Consider the following 13,674-nt stretch of genomic DNA (forward strand, 5'->3'; position numbering starts at 1 on the left):
ATAATCCTTAAAAAACAGAGTATTAGTTTTTTTTTCCTTCTGCTCAAAAGGAAAGGATAAAAGTAAAGTACTTCTTGGACAAATAAAAATTGAAGGAATTTGTCAACCATACACACTTTGTAAAATATTCTAAAGAAGTTCTTCATAAAGAAGAAAATTATATATAATCAGAGACTCAGATAAGTGTAAGAAAAGAGCATTAGAGGAGGAACAATTGAAGGTAAAATATTATAATTTTATTGTTCTTAACTGATACAACATATGACAGTTTATTCAAAATAATAATATGATAATGTATTGGTTGATTATAGATTATAATAAGTGAGATAAATGACAACAATGTGATAAGTGATAGAAGGAATTGAGGATGTTCTTAGATGTACCAACAGTACCTGTGAAGCAGAATAGTGTTTTTTTATTTTTTGAAAGTGGGCTTAGATTAGTTGTAGATGTATTTGCAAATTATAGGACAACCATTAAAAGAATTCAACAGTTTAAGTAAGACTGTGGACTTACTTTAAATATACACTAATCCAGGAAGCATGGTGGTGGCAAAGAATGGATAGATAGATCAATTGAAAAGAATAGAGTATCCAGAGATAGACACCCACAAATACACTCAACTGATCTTTGACAAGGAAAGCAAAGGCAGTTCATTGGAGACAAGCTAGACTTCTCAATCAACCATGCTGAAACTACTGACCATTCACATTAAAAAGCAAAGTAGACTCAGACTTTACCTCTTTCACAAAAATTGATTCAACTGGATTATAGATTTAATATGTAAACTATGAACTTTAAAAAAATAACTGGAGAAAATGTAGGTTGCCTTGGGATTGGTGATTTTTTTTTTATTTAGATTTTTTTTATTAATTAAAGAAAAAAAAAGAAATTAACCCAACATTTAGAAATCATTCCATTCTACATATGCAATCAGTAATTCTTAACAGATAAAATACCCAAAGCACAATCCATAGCAAATAAAAGTGAATGATAAATAGGGCTTCGTTAAAATTAAAAAAAAAAAAATCTGCTTTGTGAAAGAAACTGCTCTGTGAAAGAGAATGGAATAACAAGTTTCAGACTAGAATAATTTATTTGCAGATCACATATCTGATAAAGGACTTATGTCCAAAATATACAATGGATCCTTAAAAGTAAAAAATAAGAAAACAACCCAGTTACAAAGTAAGCCAATAATTTGAACAGATTTATCACCAAAGATGTACAGATGGCAAAATAAGCACGTGAAAAGATAACCAACATCATATTATTCAGGAATTGCAAATTAAAACAAGATACTAAGCAACCTATTAAAGCCATAACACTGACAACACCAAATGCTGACAAGGATGTGAAGCAACAGGAATTTTGATTCATTGCTGGTGAAAATGCAAAATGGTATGGCTACTTTGGAAGACAATCTGGCAGTTTCTCACAAAGCTAATCATAGCCTAAACATATGATCCGACAATCACACTCCTTGGTATTTGCCCATATGAGTTGAAAACTTATGTCCACACAAAATCCCACACATGAATGCTCATAGCAGTTTTATTCATGATTGCCAAAACTTAGAAACAACCAAGATGTCTTTCAACAAGTGAATGGATAAACAAACTGTGGTACGTACATAGAGGGGAGTATTATTATAGTTACTAAATGTGAAACTTAAAAATTTCAAGGATCCAAAAAACAATTATATTTTAAGTTTACTGTTTTGTGAAAGTCACAGCATGAATTACTCATATTTCTGTATGTTCTCTTCATGAACTCTTTTTAATCCATCAGATGGATTTTAACTGGATTTCTATGTATTAATGTGTATGTGTGTATATATATATATACACACTATATCTATTTCTATGTATCTGTTTTTGCATGTGTTTAAATATGTAATATTAAATTGGAAATAGCAAATTAAATTTTTAAGTAGTTAATTTAAATTAATTTAGAGCTAACACTCCAAATGGGATGGAATTTTAAAGTTTTATCCTTACAGAATTTGATTTTCATTTAAAGACTTCTCCATAGAATGAAATACATATATATCACCTTAGATTTCTGTGTACATTAATGAGTAAAGAAAGATGCTTTTTGTCAGCATTGCATTCATTTATTAGTTGGAGGACTGTAATTGTGCTATGATATGGACCTGCCCCAAATTTATGTGATAATGTTTCAGGGCATCGCTTTGCCATAAGGCCAGATTGATTTCAGGAAAGCCTTCTGGAGATATGTAAAACAACCTTCTGTCTCCTATAAATCAAAATTTGGGTTCCTTATGTTGAACAGAAGGTGTAGGTAAACAAAAAAAATATATAGAAGTTAGTTTTTCTTCTCTAAAATGTCCAATCTCCTCAGAATGTGTTTATTTTAGCCTTTATTGACCTCTCTAAAATTTTGAAAATAATTTCTTTCTGGAAAGACTAACTTCATCGATGGTGATATTTAAATAGCATATGATTGTAGAGTATAGTACATTTACTGCCACCACTTTTTATCACCTCTTCTGTTTTTTTATTTTAATATTTGGGAATTATATATATATATATATATATATATATATATATATATATATAATTTAAAATGTTTTAATTAATCTCTCATTTAATTCTTTTTCCATTCACTGTGGAGCTATTTGTTTTAGTTGCATAATAAACCCACACCAAAACAGTAAGATGAGATGAAAACAAATAATTCATGTGCTTGCAATTTTGCAATTGGAGCAGGGCTTGTCAGTGACAACCTGCTTCTGCTCTATGTGACATCAACTAGGATAGCTCAAGTATACCTTGAGTCTTCATTTTCAAGATGGATCATACATAAATCTGAGAATGTGATGCGGCTTGCTAGATGAACACTCAGCTAAAGATGATATACTGGGCTCTTGATACTTCTCCATATAGATTTCCTCACATGATTCATTTTCCAGTATTCCAAGAATAGGAAGTTGCCAGTCCCCTGAGAGGCTTGGTCTGAATGCGCCTGTGATGGTTAAGTTCATGGGTCAACTTGGCTAGGCTATGTTGTCCAGTTGTTTGGACATGCAAGCACAGGCCTGACTGCTACTATGAGGACATTTCATGGATTTAGATAATCAGCATCTATGGCGGATTACATCTACAATCAACTGAGGAGATTGCCTTAGAAAATGAGAGAAGTCTTATACAATCAGTCGAAGACTGGAAAAGGAGAACTGTTAATTGCAGCAGTCAGAAGAGAGAATTTTTATCTCCTTTTCACCTAGCCAGCTTCTCCTGGGTAATTCATCAGAAACCTTCATCAGAGTTCCCAGCTTGCAGCCTGGCCTATGGAATTTGGACTTGCCTATCCCCACAGTCATATGAGACAATTCTTATTAACATCTGATATATTTACAAATCTCTCATGCCTGTTCTATTTCCCTAGAGAACCCTGACTAATAAAGCTTTTGTTTTGAGAGCAGTTCTTGAGAAATAAATATTATAATAGGTATGAATAGTTCTTTGTTTTTTATGAGTTTATTTTATATGCACATAGAGCAATTTGCTTTAGTTTTCTAGTTTGATCCAGCAAATACTTTGAAATGGTTTTGCTTAAACAATAGAAATTTATTCCCTTACAGTTTTGAGGCTGGTAAAATATACTAAAAAGTATACTAATCAAGCCATCATCAAGTGATACTTTACTCCCAAAGACCAGTTGCCAGTGTTCTGTGGATTCTCTGCCTTGTAGCAAGGCCTATCTCTCATTCTCTCTCTGTCTCTGTCTCTCTGTCTTTTTTTCTCTCTCTGTGTTCATTCCATTTAAAAGTACTCCAGTAAAAAAATTAAGAACTATCCTGAATGAGGTGAGTCACATCTTAACTGAACTAGCCTCATCAAAAGTCCTACTTACAAAGGGTTTACACTGACAAAAATAGATTACATTTAAGCACTTGTTTTTGTAGGGTACAAAATCACCCCACTTGCATAGTGTCTCTTCTGTTGTGTTCTATTGGTAAAGAAGTCAAAGAGACAGCCCATAATTCAAGGAGATGGAAAACAAACTTCATGTCTCAAAGGTAGAGTGATAAAGAAGTTTTCATCTTTAGTCAATCACATTATCCAAAGCCCAAATCACAAGCCCACCTAACTAAATATCAAAAGATGATTAGCCTCAGAATTGTTAAGTTATTCACGACTTTTGGACACCTGAATTCTCCACATCTGTTAGCATCATACTTTTGCTATAATTTTTTTATTCATCATTTATTGCTATTTTTTCCTACTAAAAGAGAGGTACTTTTCTGGGACAGAATTTCACCAGTGGATGTCATGTCCCACATGGGGAAGAGAGTAATAATTTCAGTTTCAGACTTAGGCTTAGAGAGAGAGAGAGGCCACTTCTGAGCAACAAAAGAGATCCTCTAGAAATAACTCTTGGGCTTAATTATAGGTAGGCTTATTTTCTCCACCACATAAATAAACATCACATGCCTTGGCCATTTTACTTGGGAGTACCTAATGTTTAAGACAGTATCAGGAATTTCCTTGGTGGAAAATTTTAATAGTTTCATATTTTTTAACCCATGTTTCACTGAACTTTGCCAATACTTAATAAAGGGAATTTGTTATTTAGTTATAAGTTTACAATTCAAAGTCCATGAAAATGTTCAAACTAAGGCATACAGAGAAAAATACTTTGACTTAATGAAAGACTGATGCTATTCAGGGTGTCTCTGTCAGCTGGAAAGGCACATGACATCTGCTAGCTTTATCTCTTGGCTTCACATTTTAAGCAGCTTCCCTATTTAATTTTCTTTCTGCATCTCCAAACATCTCTGTCTATGTCAGTTCTAAATCTTTTCCCAAATGGTTCCATCTTAAAGGACTTTAGAAAGAGATCCACCTTGAATGACTGAAGAACATGTCCATGAATCAAAAGATCCCACCCTCTATTGGTTATGTCACATCTCCATGAAAACAACTTAATCACAAATATACCACCCAACAATATTGAATGAGAATTAAAGAACATGACTTTTCTGGGACACATAAATGTTTCAACCCAGTATACTCCTCTTCAATTTTTTTAAAAGACTTTGAGCAGGATTGGTACTAATTCTTTCTTGAATACTTGGTAGAATTCTTATGTGAAACTGTCTGGTCCTGGACTTTCTTTTTTGAGAGTTTCCTGACAGCTGGTTCAATCTCTTTACTTATGTTTGGCTTATCAGGTCATCCATTGCATTTTGAGTCAATGCTGGTTTTTGTAGGAAGCTGTCCATTTTGTCTATGTTGTCTAGTTTATGAACATATAGTTGCTCATAGTATCTTATCATTATCTCCTTTATTTCTGCAGTGTCAGTAATTAAGTGCCCTCTCCCATTTCTGATTTTATTTATTTGTTGCCTCTTTTTTATCAGCATAGCCAAGTATCCATTGATTTTCTAAAAGAACAAACTTCTGGTTTTGGTGGGTCTCTCTATTGTTTTCATGTTCTCTATTTCATTTATTTCTGCTCTAGTCTTCATTATATCCTTCCTTCTGTTTGCTTTGGGGCTAGTTTGATGTTCTTTCTCAATTTCCCCCAGATGAACAGTTAATTCCTTGACTTTTGCTCTTTCTTTTATATATATATATATATATATATAGGCATTTAAAGCAGTAAGTTTCCCTTCCATCATGGTGCATACCATAAATTTTGATATATTGTGTTTTCATTTTCATTTGCCTCAAGATATTTACTGATTTCTCTTATAATTTCTTCTGTGACCCACTGATTGTTTAAAAGTGTGTTGTTTAGCCTCCATATATATGTAAACTTTCTGGCCTTCTTCCTGTTATTGATTTCCAACTTCATTTCATTGTGACCCAAGAAAAATATCTATATAACTTCAATTTTTTAAAATTTATTGAGACTTGCTTTGGGACCCAACATGTGGTCTATCCTGGAAAACTATCCATGAGAAGTTGAGAAAACTGTGCATCTTGCTGTTTTGGGGTGTAATGTGCTTTAAATGTCTAAGTCTAATTCATTTATCATATTGTTCAAAATCTCTGTTTCCTTATTTATCCTCTGTCTAGATGTTCTATCCGTGGATGAGAGTAAAAGATATTAGAAATATCTCAGAATAACTTACATATAGCCTATGGAAATGATGTTATACTATCACTTAGCCAAGAGCTAAAAAATCTTAATCCTGTTTATTGGTGGAAATCTTCTCATTTTCTGACAACATTGGAAATAGGAATTTTACTTTCTATACTACTTCTTTTCCTTTTAAGTATCCTGAAGCACCATTTGCTATCTGTCATGTCTTCTATTCATAAACAAACACAAGCTCTCAATGTAATGTTCATAAAAGCTTTGAACTCCTCCCCTAAATAAGCTATAGTGCTTGGCTGGTAGTCAATGATGGATAAGACCCTTACTTCAGAGAATAAGGGCAACCCAAGACAGGCACAGTCACCATAGCTTTACAAAAAAAGGGGGAAAGGTAAGAGTTAAAAGGTTGATGTTTAACCTAAAGCTTGCAGACACAAGTCTATGAGGAAATGCAGGCTTGAGCTTTCAGGATCTGGAAAAATATGCAGATAAAGCACAATGATGTGTGGAAGAGACTTGCTTAAGGGAAATTAACATCCTAGCCTTAGAAGTATTTACTTCCTGGAACTTGTTTTTGCGTTGTATAGCTTTTTCATGCAAACAACCTTTATCACCTTTCTTGCTAGTATATAATTTTGTACTTGACTGAAAATAAACTTGTCTGAAGACTGATGTCTCCAGATCCTCTGATCCCTTTCTCTCTCATTTTACTTTAACACTCCTTAGGGTCATAGCAGTGGCCAAGAGAGAATGGTGCATTAAAGTCTCCAACTATTATTGTAGAGGCATCTAATACTGCCTTCAGTGTTGTTGGTGTGTGCCTCATGTATTGTGGGTCACTCTGGCTCAGTGCATAAGTATTTATGATTGCTATATCACCTGGAAGAATAATTTCTTTTATTAATACTTAGTGTCAATGTTTGTCTCTTTTTTATCATTTTATATTTGAAGTCTAATTTGTCAGATATTAGTATAGTTACCCCTGGCCTTTTCTGCTGATTGTTTGTATGAAATACCTTTGTCCAACCTTCCACTTCCAATATGTTTTTGTCCTTGGGAATAAAGTTAGTCTCATAGACAGAATACAAATGGGTCCTGTTTTTAATTCATTCTTCCAGTCTATGTCTTTTGATTTCAGAGTTTAATCTTTTATTGGTTTACTAAAGCTGCTGGAATGCAACATACCATAAATGGAATGGCTTTTCAAAAAGAAATTTATTAAGTTGCAAGTTTACAGATCCATAAAAATGTCCAAATATATGTCTTGACTGAAGAAATGGCTGATGATGTCCAGTGTTTCTCTGTCAGCTGGGAAGACACTTGGTGACATCTGCCAACTTTCTCTCCTGGTTTCTTATTTCTAAAGCCTTCCCTGAGGGAAATTTTCTTTGCACATCGTAAGTTCCCTTGTCTATGTAGCTCTGTCAGCTTTCTAGCATTTTCCAAAATGATTTGCTCTTAAAAGACTTTAGTAAATGACCCACCTTGAATGGGTACAGGCAAATCTCCATGAAAACCACTTAATCAAAAGTCCCATTGGATGGGTGACATCTGCATGGAAACAACTTAATCAATAAACTCCAACCAGTAATAATTAATAAGATTTAAAGAACATGGCTTTTCTGGGGTACAAAACCATTTTAAAATGGCACAGCTCCATTAATATTTAATGTTATTATTGTAAAGTCAGCACATTCTTCTACCATTTTGCCTGCTGGACTTTATTTGTCATATATTTTTTTCTCTTTTTACCCTTACTGATAGTCTTCATTTCTATAATCTTCCTCAGGCCTCTTTCTTCTGTCTTTTCCTGTCTGCCTATGGTGCTCCCTTTAGTATTTCCTTGGAGCAGGTCTCTTGTTCATGTACTCTCTGTGTCTATTCGTCTGAGAATATTTTAAAGAACAGTTTTGCCAGGTATGGAATTCTTGGTTAGCAGTTTTTTTCTCTTTCAGAATCTTAAATATATCATACTACAGCCATCTGCCCTCCATGGTTTCTGCTTACAAAGCTGCACATAGTCTTATTAAGCTTCCCTTGTGTGTGATGGATTGCTTTGTTCTTGCTGCTCTCAGAACTCTCTTTTTCTTTGATATTTGATAATCTGATTAGTAAATGTCTTGGAGTATGTCTATGTGGATCTATTATTTGAGAAGTAAAATATGCTGTAATTTTAATTCTTTCATTATAAATGGAAAATTTTCAGTGATTGTTTCCTCCATTATTCTTTCTGACTCTTTTCCCTTCTAGCTTCTCCTTCTGAAACACTCATAACACATATGGGTGCACTTCATCTTGTCATTTGGCACCCTGAAAATCTGCTCATATTTTTCCATTCTTTTCCCTGTCTGGTCTTTTATGTGCAGGATTTCAGATGTTCTGCTCTTTAGTTCACTAATCCTTTCTTCTGCCTCTTCAAATCTGCTATTAATAACTCTTCATTGTTTTCCATCTATTCTATTGTGTCTTTCATTCCCACAAGTTCTGCCATTTGTTTAATCAAGCTTTCAAGTTATTCTGTATGTTTACCCAGTATATTATTTATATCCTTCATCTTTTTTGCTGTATCTTCCCTTAACTCATATATTTCACTTTTGACTTGATTTAGTGACTACTACATCTCACTTAAAGGTTAGTTTATTTCTTTGACTAGACCATATCTTCATTTTTCCATTTGTAATTTTTTGTTGGTGGCCCGGCATCTGATTTCTTTGGTTAGTTTATTCTGGAGGTCATTTTCACTCTTTTACCTAGGATTTTCTTGTTGATTGGCTTTGTTCTTTGTTTTTCAGTGTTAAGCTCAACTTATTCTAGACCTCTATCATAACTTCTAGTTAACTGTTCAGAATTTTTCAGCTTTTGTTTTTTAGGTCTTGTGCTGCCTAAATGGGATGGTTTATTCTTATTTTTCTAAAATGGTCCTTCCAGATATCATTGACCCCAGTCTGATTTTCCCAGAAAAGAGGGGCCCAGATCTCATAAAGTGTGTGTAAACTGAATCAAGTTTCCATGGGGATTAGACTCAGCAGGCTGTTGGAGATTCCTGCAAAGACTGTAGACCCTTACTTTTCATATCCCAGTAGGTGCTGGCTGTCAGCCTGTAGCTTTCCACTAGCATAAAATGGTTTTACACTTTTAATTCTAAACTTATCCTGTAGCTGCTTGTGCTGTGATTGAGATGGAGGCTGGTAGAGAAAGCTGGCTTAGGGCCTAGACCCTAAGGTCTGAATTCTCTGATTGTAGGCCACCACTTGAGTTTGTACATTTAAACCTTCACTGAGATCAGTAGATATCAAATGAAAAATAAGACCCAAAAATCTCCACTCAGGCCACTTAACCAGACTTAACTAGTGCGTCTTCACTGTAGACTTATCCCCAAGCACTACCCCAGAGATTCTGCTGCAATTGGCCTGGGGTGTATTTAGACTTATATGCAGTTGTTAAACTGTCTTTCTAATATGCAAGTAGGGTTGACAATATCTGACTTAGAAAGTATAAATGAGTATGATTACTGCTTTTAAACAAACAAATATGTAAAAGAAGGGAGGTTTGTCCTTGTCATGCTTGTTATCATTTCTGAGGGTTATCATCTTCAGTCTTTGGTGTAAGGTCTGTGTGGATTTGATTCTATCTTTATCTCACCTTGGACAGTTGATTAATATCTCTAAACCTTAATTTAGTTTTTAAAAAAAATTTAAATAGAAATAAAATAGTATTTACCTGGGTAAATAAATTCATGCATAAAAAGCATTTAGTAGATTTTATAGCCCTTAGTAAACAACAATTCTTAATATTTTTATAATTGTTCATAGTACAAGCACACAAACATCTGTTTTACAAAGAAGCATAATATAAATAGCTTTGAAGATATAAAAATAAATTCAATATTTTTCAATGGGATAGTTATTTTACATGAAGAGATATCTTGCAATGGGTCTTGACAGAAGGTAATAAATGTTCCTATGTAAGCAGGAGAGTGAAGTATATTTCTAGACTGAGAAACAATATAAACAGAGGTGAAGACTTGGGATTAGAAAGGCACAAGTATTGCTTGGTAATTTACAAATCAGCCTATCATAATACAATTTGGAGTTGCTAAACAGTTATAGCAGGAGTTAAAAATAAAAGAGAGTTTGGGTGGTGTGACAGTGGCTCAGTGGCAGAATTCTTGCTTGCCATACAGGAGGACTGGGTTCAATTCCAGTGCCTGCCCATGCAAAAAAAAAAAAAAAAAAAAAAAAAGTCTGAGGGTACAAGTGTACAAGTGTAGTTCAGTGGTTGAATTCTCACCTGCCATGCAGGAGACCCAGGCTCCTGGCCCATGACTTTCCCAAAACAAAGAAAGAAAGAAAGAAAGGAAAGAAGGGAGGGAGGGAGGGAGGGAGGAAGGAAGGAAAGAAAGAATGAAAGAAAGAAAGAAAGAAAGAAAGAAAGAAAGAAAGAAAGAAAGAAAGAAAGAAGGAAGGAAGGAAGGAAGGAAGGAAGGAAGGAAGGAAGGAAGGAAGGAAGGAAGGAAGGAAGGAAGGAAGGATGGATGGAAGGAAGGAAAGAAAGAGAGAGAGAGAGAGAAAGAAAGAGAGAAAGAAAGAAAGAGAGAAAGAAAGAAAAAACAAACAGAAATTCAACAAATGGTGTTGCAATAATAAGATATTCACATGGAAAAAGAATGAAATGTGACCACAGGCATATAGCTTACAAGCAAACAAAAATAAACAAAGTATAGTTTGAGTCTAGGCTTTAATGGACAGAACAATGCCAAATAAATATATATTTTTGTCCATAGTTCGTTTATGGGTTTTTATTTGCAGAAATGACACCATGAAAGTATGCTCTGAGAAGTTTCACTTTTCAGTAGTAGTGTGAATATGTTGCGTCAAAAATAATATTTAAATCAACAAAAATTTCTGAGGATTCTATTCACAGGCTTATGAAGGTTCAATGTATGGTCACTCTTTACTGTGTCAATGGGGAGGTAGTATGTTCAATTTTATTCAACTGACTTTTTAATTGCCAAATCATTATCACTATATCTTACATGCCTCATAGTTCTACAGTCAACAGCAGGCCAATAATGGAGTTACCAGACATGTTGTTTCCCTCCAACCAAAAGTTTAAAAAATAAAAGAAATTCATTGATGTGCTGTTCTTTGAGATCAGGTAGAGGAGCCACAGCTTAATTCATGAGCTATAATCACAGCCACATTGATTGTACATGTGAACTAGCCAGATGCCAATGTCAACTGACTTATTCTGGAAGGCCTGGTACTGCTTGTATCCACCTTTTAATTTATTCTCCCTTATTGGATTATCCTTCCACAAGACAAAACACACCATATGATAATGTTGTTTCCCAAGTAACTGTACTTACAATATGTTTCTGCAGTAAAAAATCAAACACTTAATTTCATCTTCCCCTGACTACATTATCTGATTATTGATTGATGGTATTATTAGGTAGATAGCAAAGAAATGAATATACATATCTTTGGACTTTTATCTGGCCCATTGTTTTTAAGTACCACACTGAGGTTGATTTTCAAGTATTCTATTGAAGTGAGAATGTTCAAATCACAACAGCACATTTTTATGTTGTATTCAAAGACCTATATTCAAATATCAGAATTAGCAAAGTATATAAGCTTCTAGACTTGAACCACTCATCAGAAATCATCTGTTCAAGGAAGCACAAGTAGGGTTTTACATATAATTAGTACTCAATTTATCTGGCTTTCCAAATATTTGGAAAAAGTGAAGCATGAGTTTTGAAAGGACTATAATACAGAAGCTCTGCTGTAACCAGATTCCATGCAGAGTTTATGTCAGTTGCCTAGGAGAGAACTATGATCTCTTTCTTCACACTTTAGGATAGGAAAGAATACAAAAGAGCAAGTTCTGGTAAATAAAAATGGTAGAAAAAAGATGAAAAAAGAAATACAGAAGAAAGAAAGGAAAACATGAAGAAAGGAAGAAAAAACTGAAGAAATTCAGCCTTAATTCAAAGTTTGCATGGCTTTTAATCAAAGCAGGAGCCTACTTCCCTATTCAATACTTCTCAATTCCCAGCCATAGCCTGAAAACTATCCAAACCACTGCAATAAAGCAAATATCACAATGAAGCAGGTCATATAATTCTTTTTTTGTTTCCCAGTGCACATGAAAGTAATGTTTATACTATTCTGTAGTTTATTAACAATAAATGTTCAAGAGCACTATGTTTAAAAATGCAAAAGCACATACCTTAATTAAAAATATTTTATTGGTAAATGTGCTGATGATCATCTGAGCCTTCAGAAAGTCAAAATTATTTTGCTGGTGGAGGGTGTTCACTTGATGTTGTTGGCTGCTGGTGGTTACTGAAGATTGAGGTGACTGTGGCAATTTCTTGAGAGAACAATGAAATTCTTCTCAATTGACTCTTCCTTTTATGAAAGATTTCTCTGTTACATATTATGCTATTTGATACCATTTTACCAACAGTAGAACTTTCAATATTGGAGACAATCTTCTCAACATCTGATACTGTTTTATTCATTGTTTATGCATTATTCTAAATTCTTTATTATTTAAAAAATGCTCACAAAATGTTCACCTGGAGTAGATCCCATTTGAAGAAATTACTTTCTTCACACATTCATAAGAAAGAACTTGCCATCTATTCAGGCTTTATCATGAAATTGAAGCAATTCAGTCACACCTTTAGGTTCCACTTCTAATCTTAGCCCTCTTTCTATTTCCACCATATCTGCAGTCACTTCCTCCACTGAATCTTTATTTCCCTCCATTGAAGTTTTGGGTCCCTCAAAGTCATCCACGAGAATTGAAATTAACTTCATCCAAACTCCTGTTAATGTTGATTTTTTTTCTTCCCATGAATCACATATGTTCTTGATGGCATCTAGAATGGTGAATCTTTTCCAAAAGGTTTTCAATTTACTTTGCCAAGATCTATCTTTGGAATCACTATCTATGGCAGCTATAACCTTATGGAATGCAATTCTTAGATAATAAGATTTTAAAGTCAAAATTACTCCTTTTTCATGGGCTACAGGATGGATTTTGTGATAGCAGACATGAAAACAACATTCATCATATTGTGCATCTCCATCAGCACTCTTGGGTGACCAGGTGCATTGACAACAAGCAGTCACATTTTGAAAGGAATTTTTTTCTGAACACATCTCAACAATGGGCATAAAATATTCAGTAAAACCTATTGTAAATAAATGTGCTGTCATCCAGACTTTGTTGTTCCATTTCTATAGCATAGGCAGAGTAGATTAAGCATAATTCTTAAGGGCCCAAGGAATTTTGGAATAATTAATGAACATTGGCTCCAATTTAAACTCACCAGTTGGATCAACCTCTACCAGGTCAGCTGTCCTTTGAAGTTTTGAAGGAAGACACTGGATTCTCTTCTCTAGCTAGGGAAGTCCTAGATGACATCTTCTTCCATTTAAGGCTGTTTCACCTTCATTGAAAATATGTTGTCTGGTATAGCCACTTTCATCAATTACCTCAGCTAGGTCTTCTAGATAATTTTGATGTTAGGGAGACGGATCCTTTCCTTAAGCCTCATGAACTAACCCTGCCAAATTCAGACTT

The sequence above is a fragment of the Tamandua tetradactyla genome, chromosome 19 (genome assembly GCF_023851605.1).
Source record: "Tamandua tetradactyla isolate mTamTet1 chromosome 19, mTamTet1.pri, whole genome shotgun sequence".
In the NCBI taxonomy this organism is placed as follows: Eukaryota; Metazoa; Chordata; class Mammalia; order Pilosa; family Myrmecophagidae; genus Tamandua; species Tamandua tetradactyla.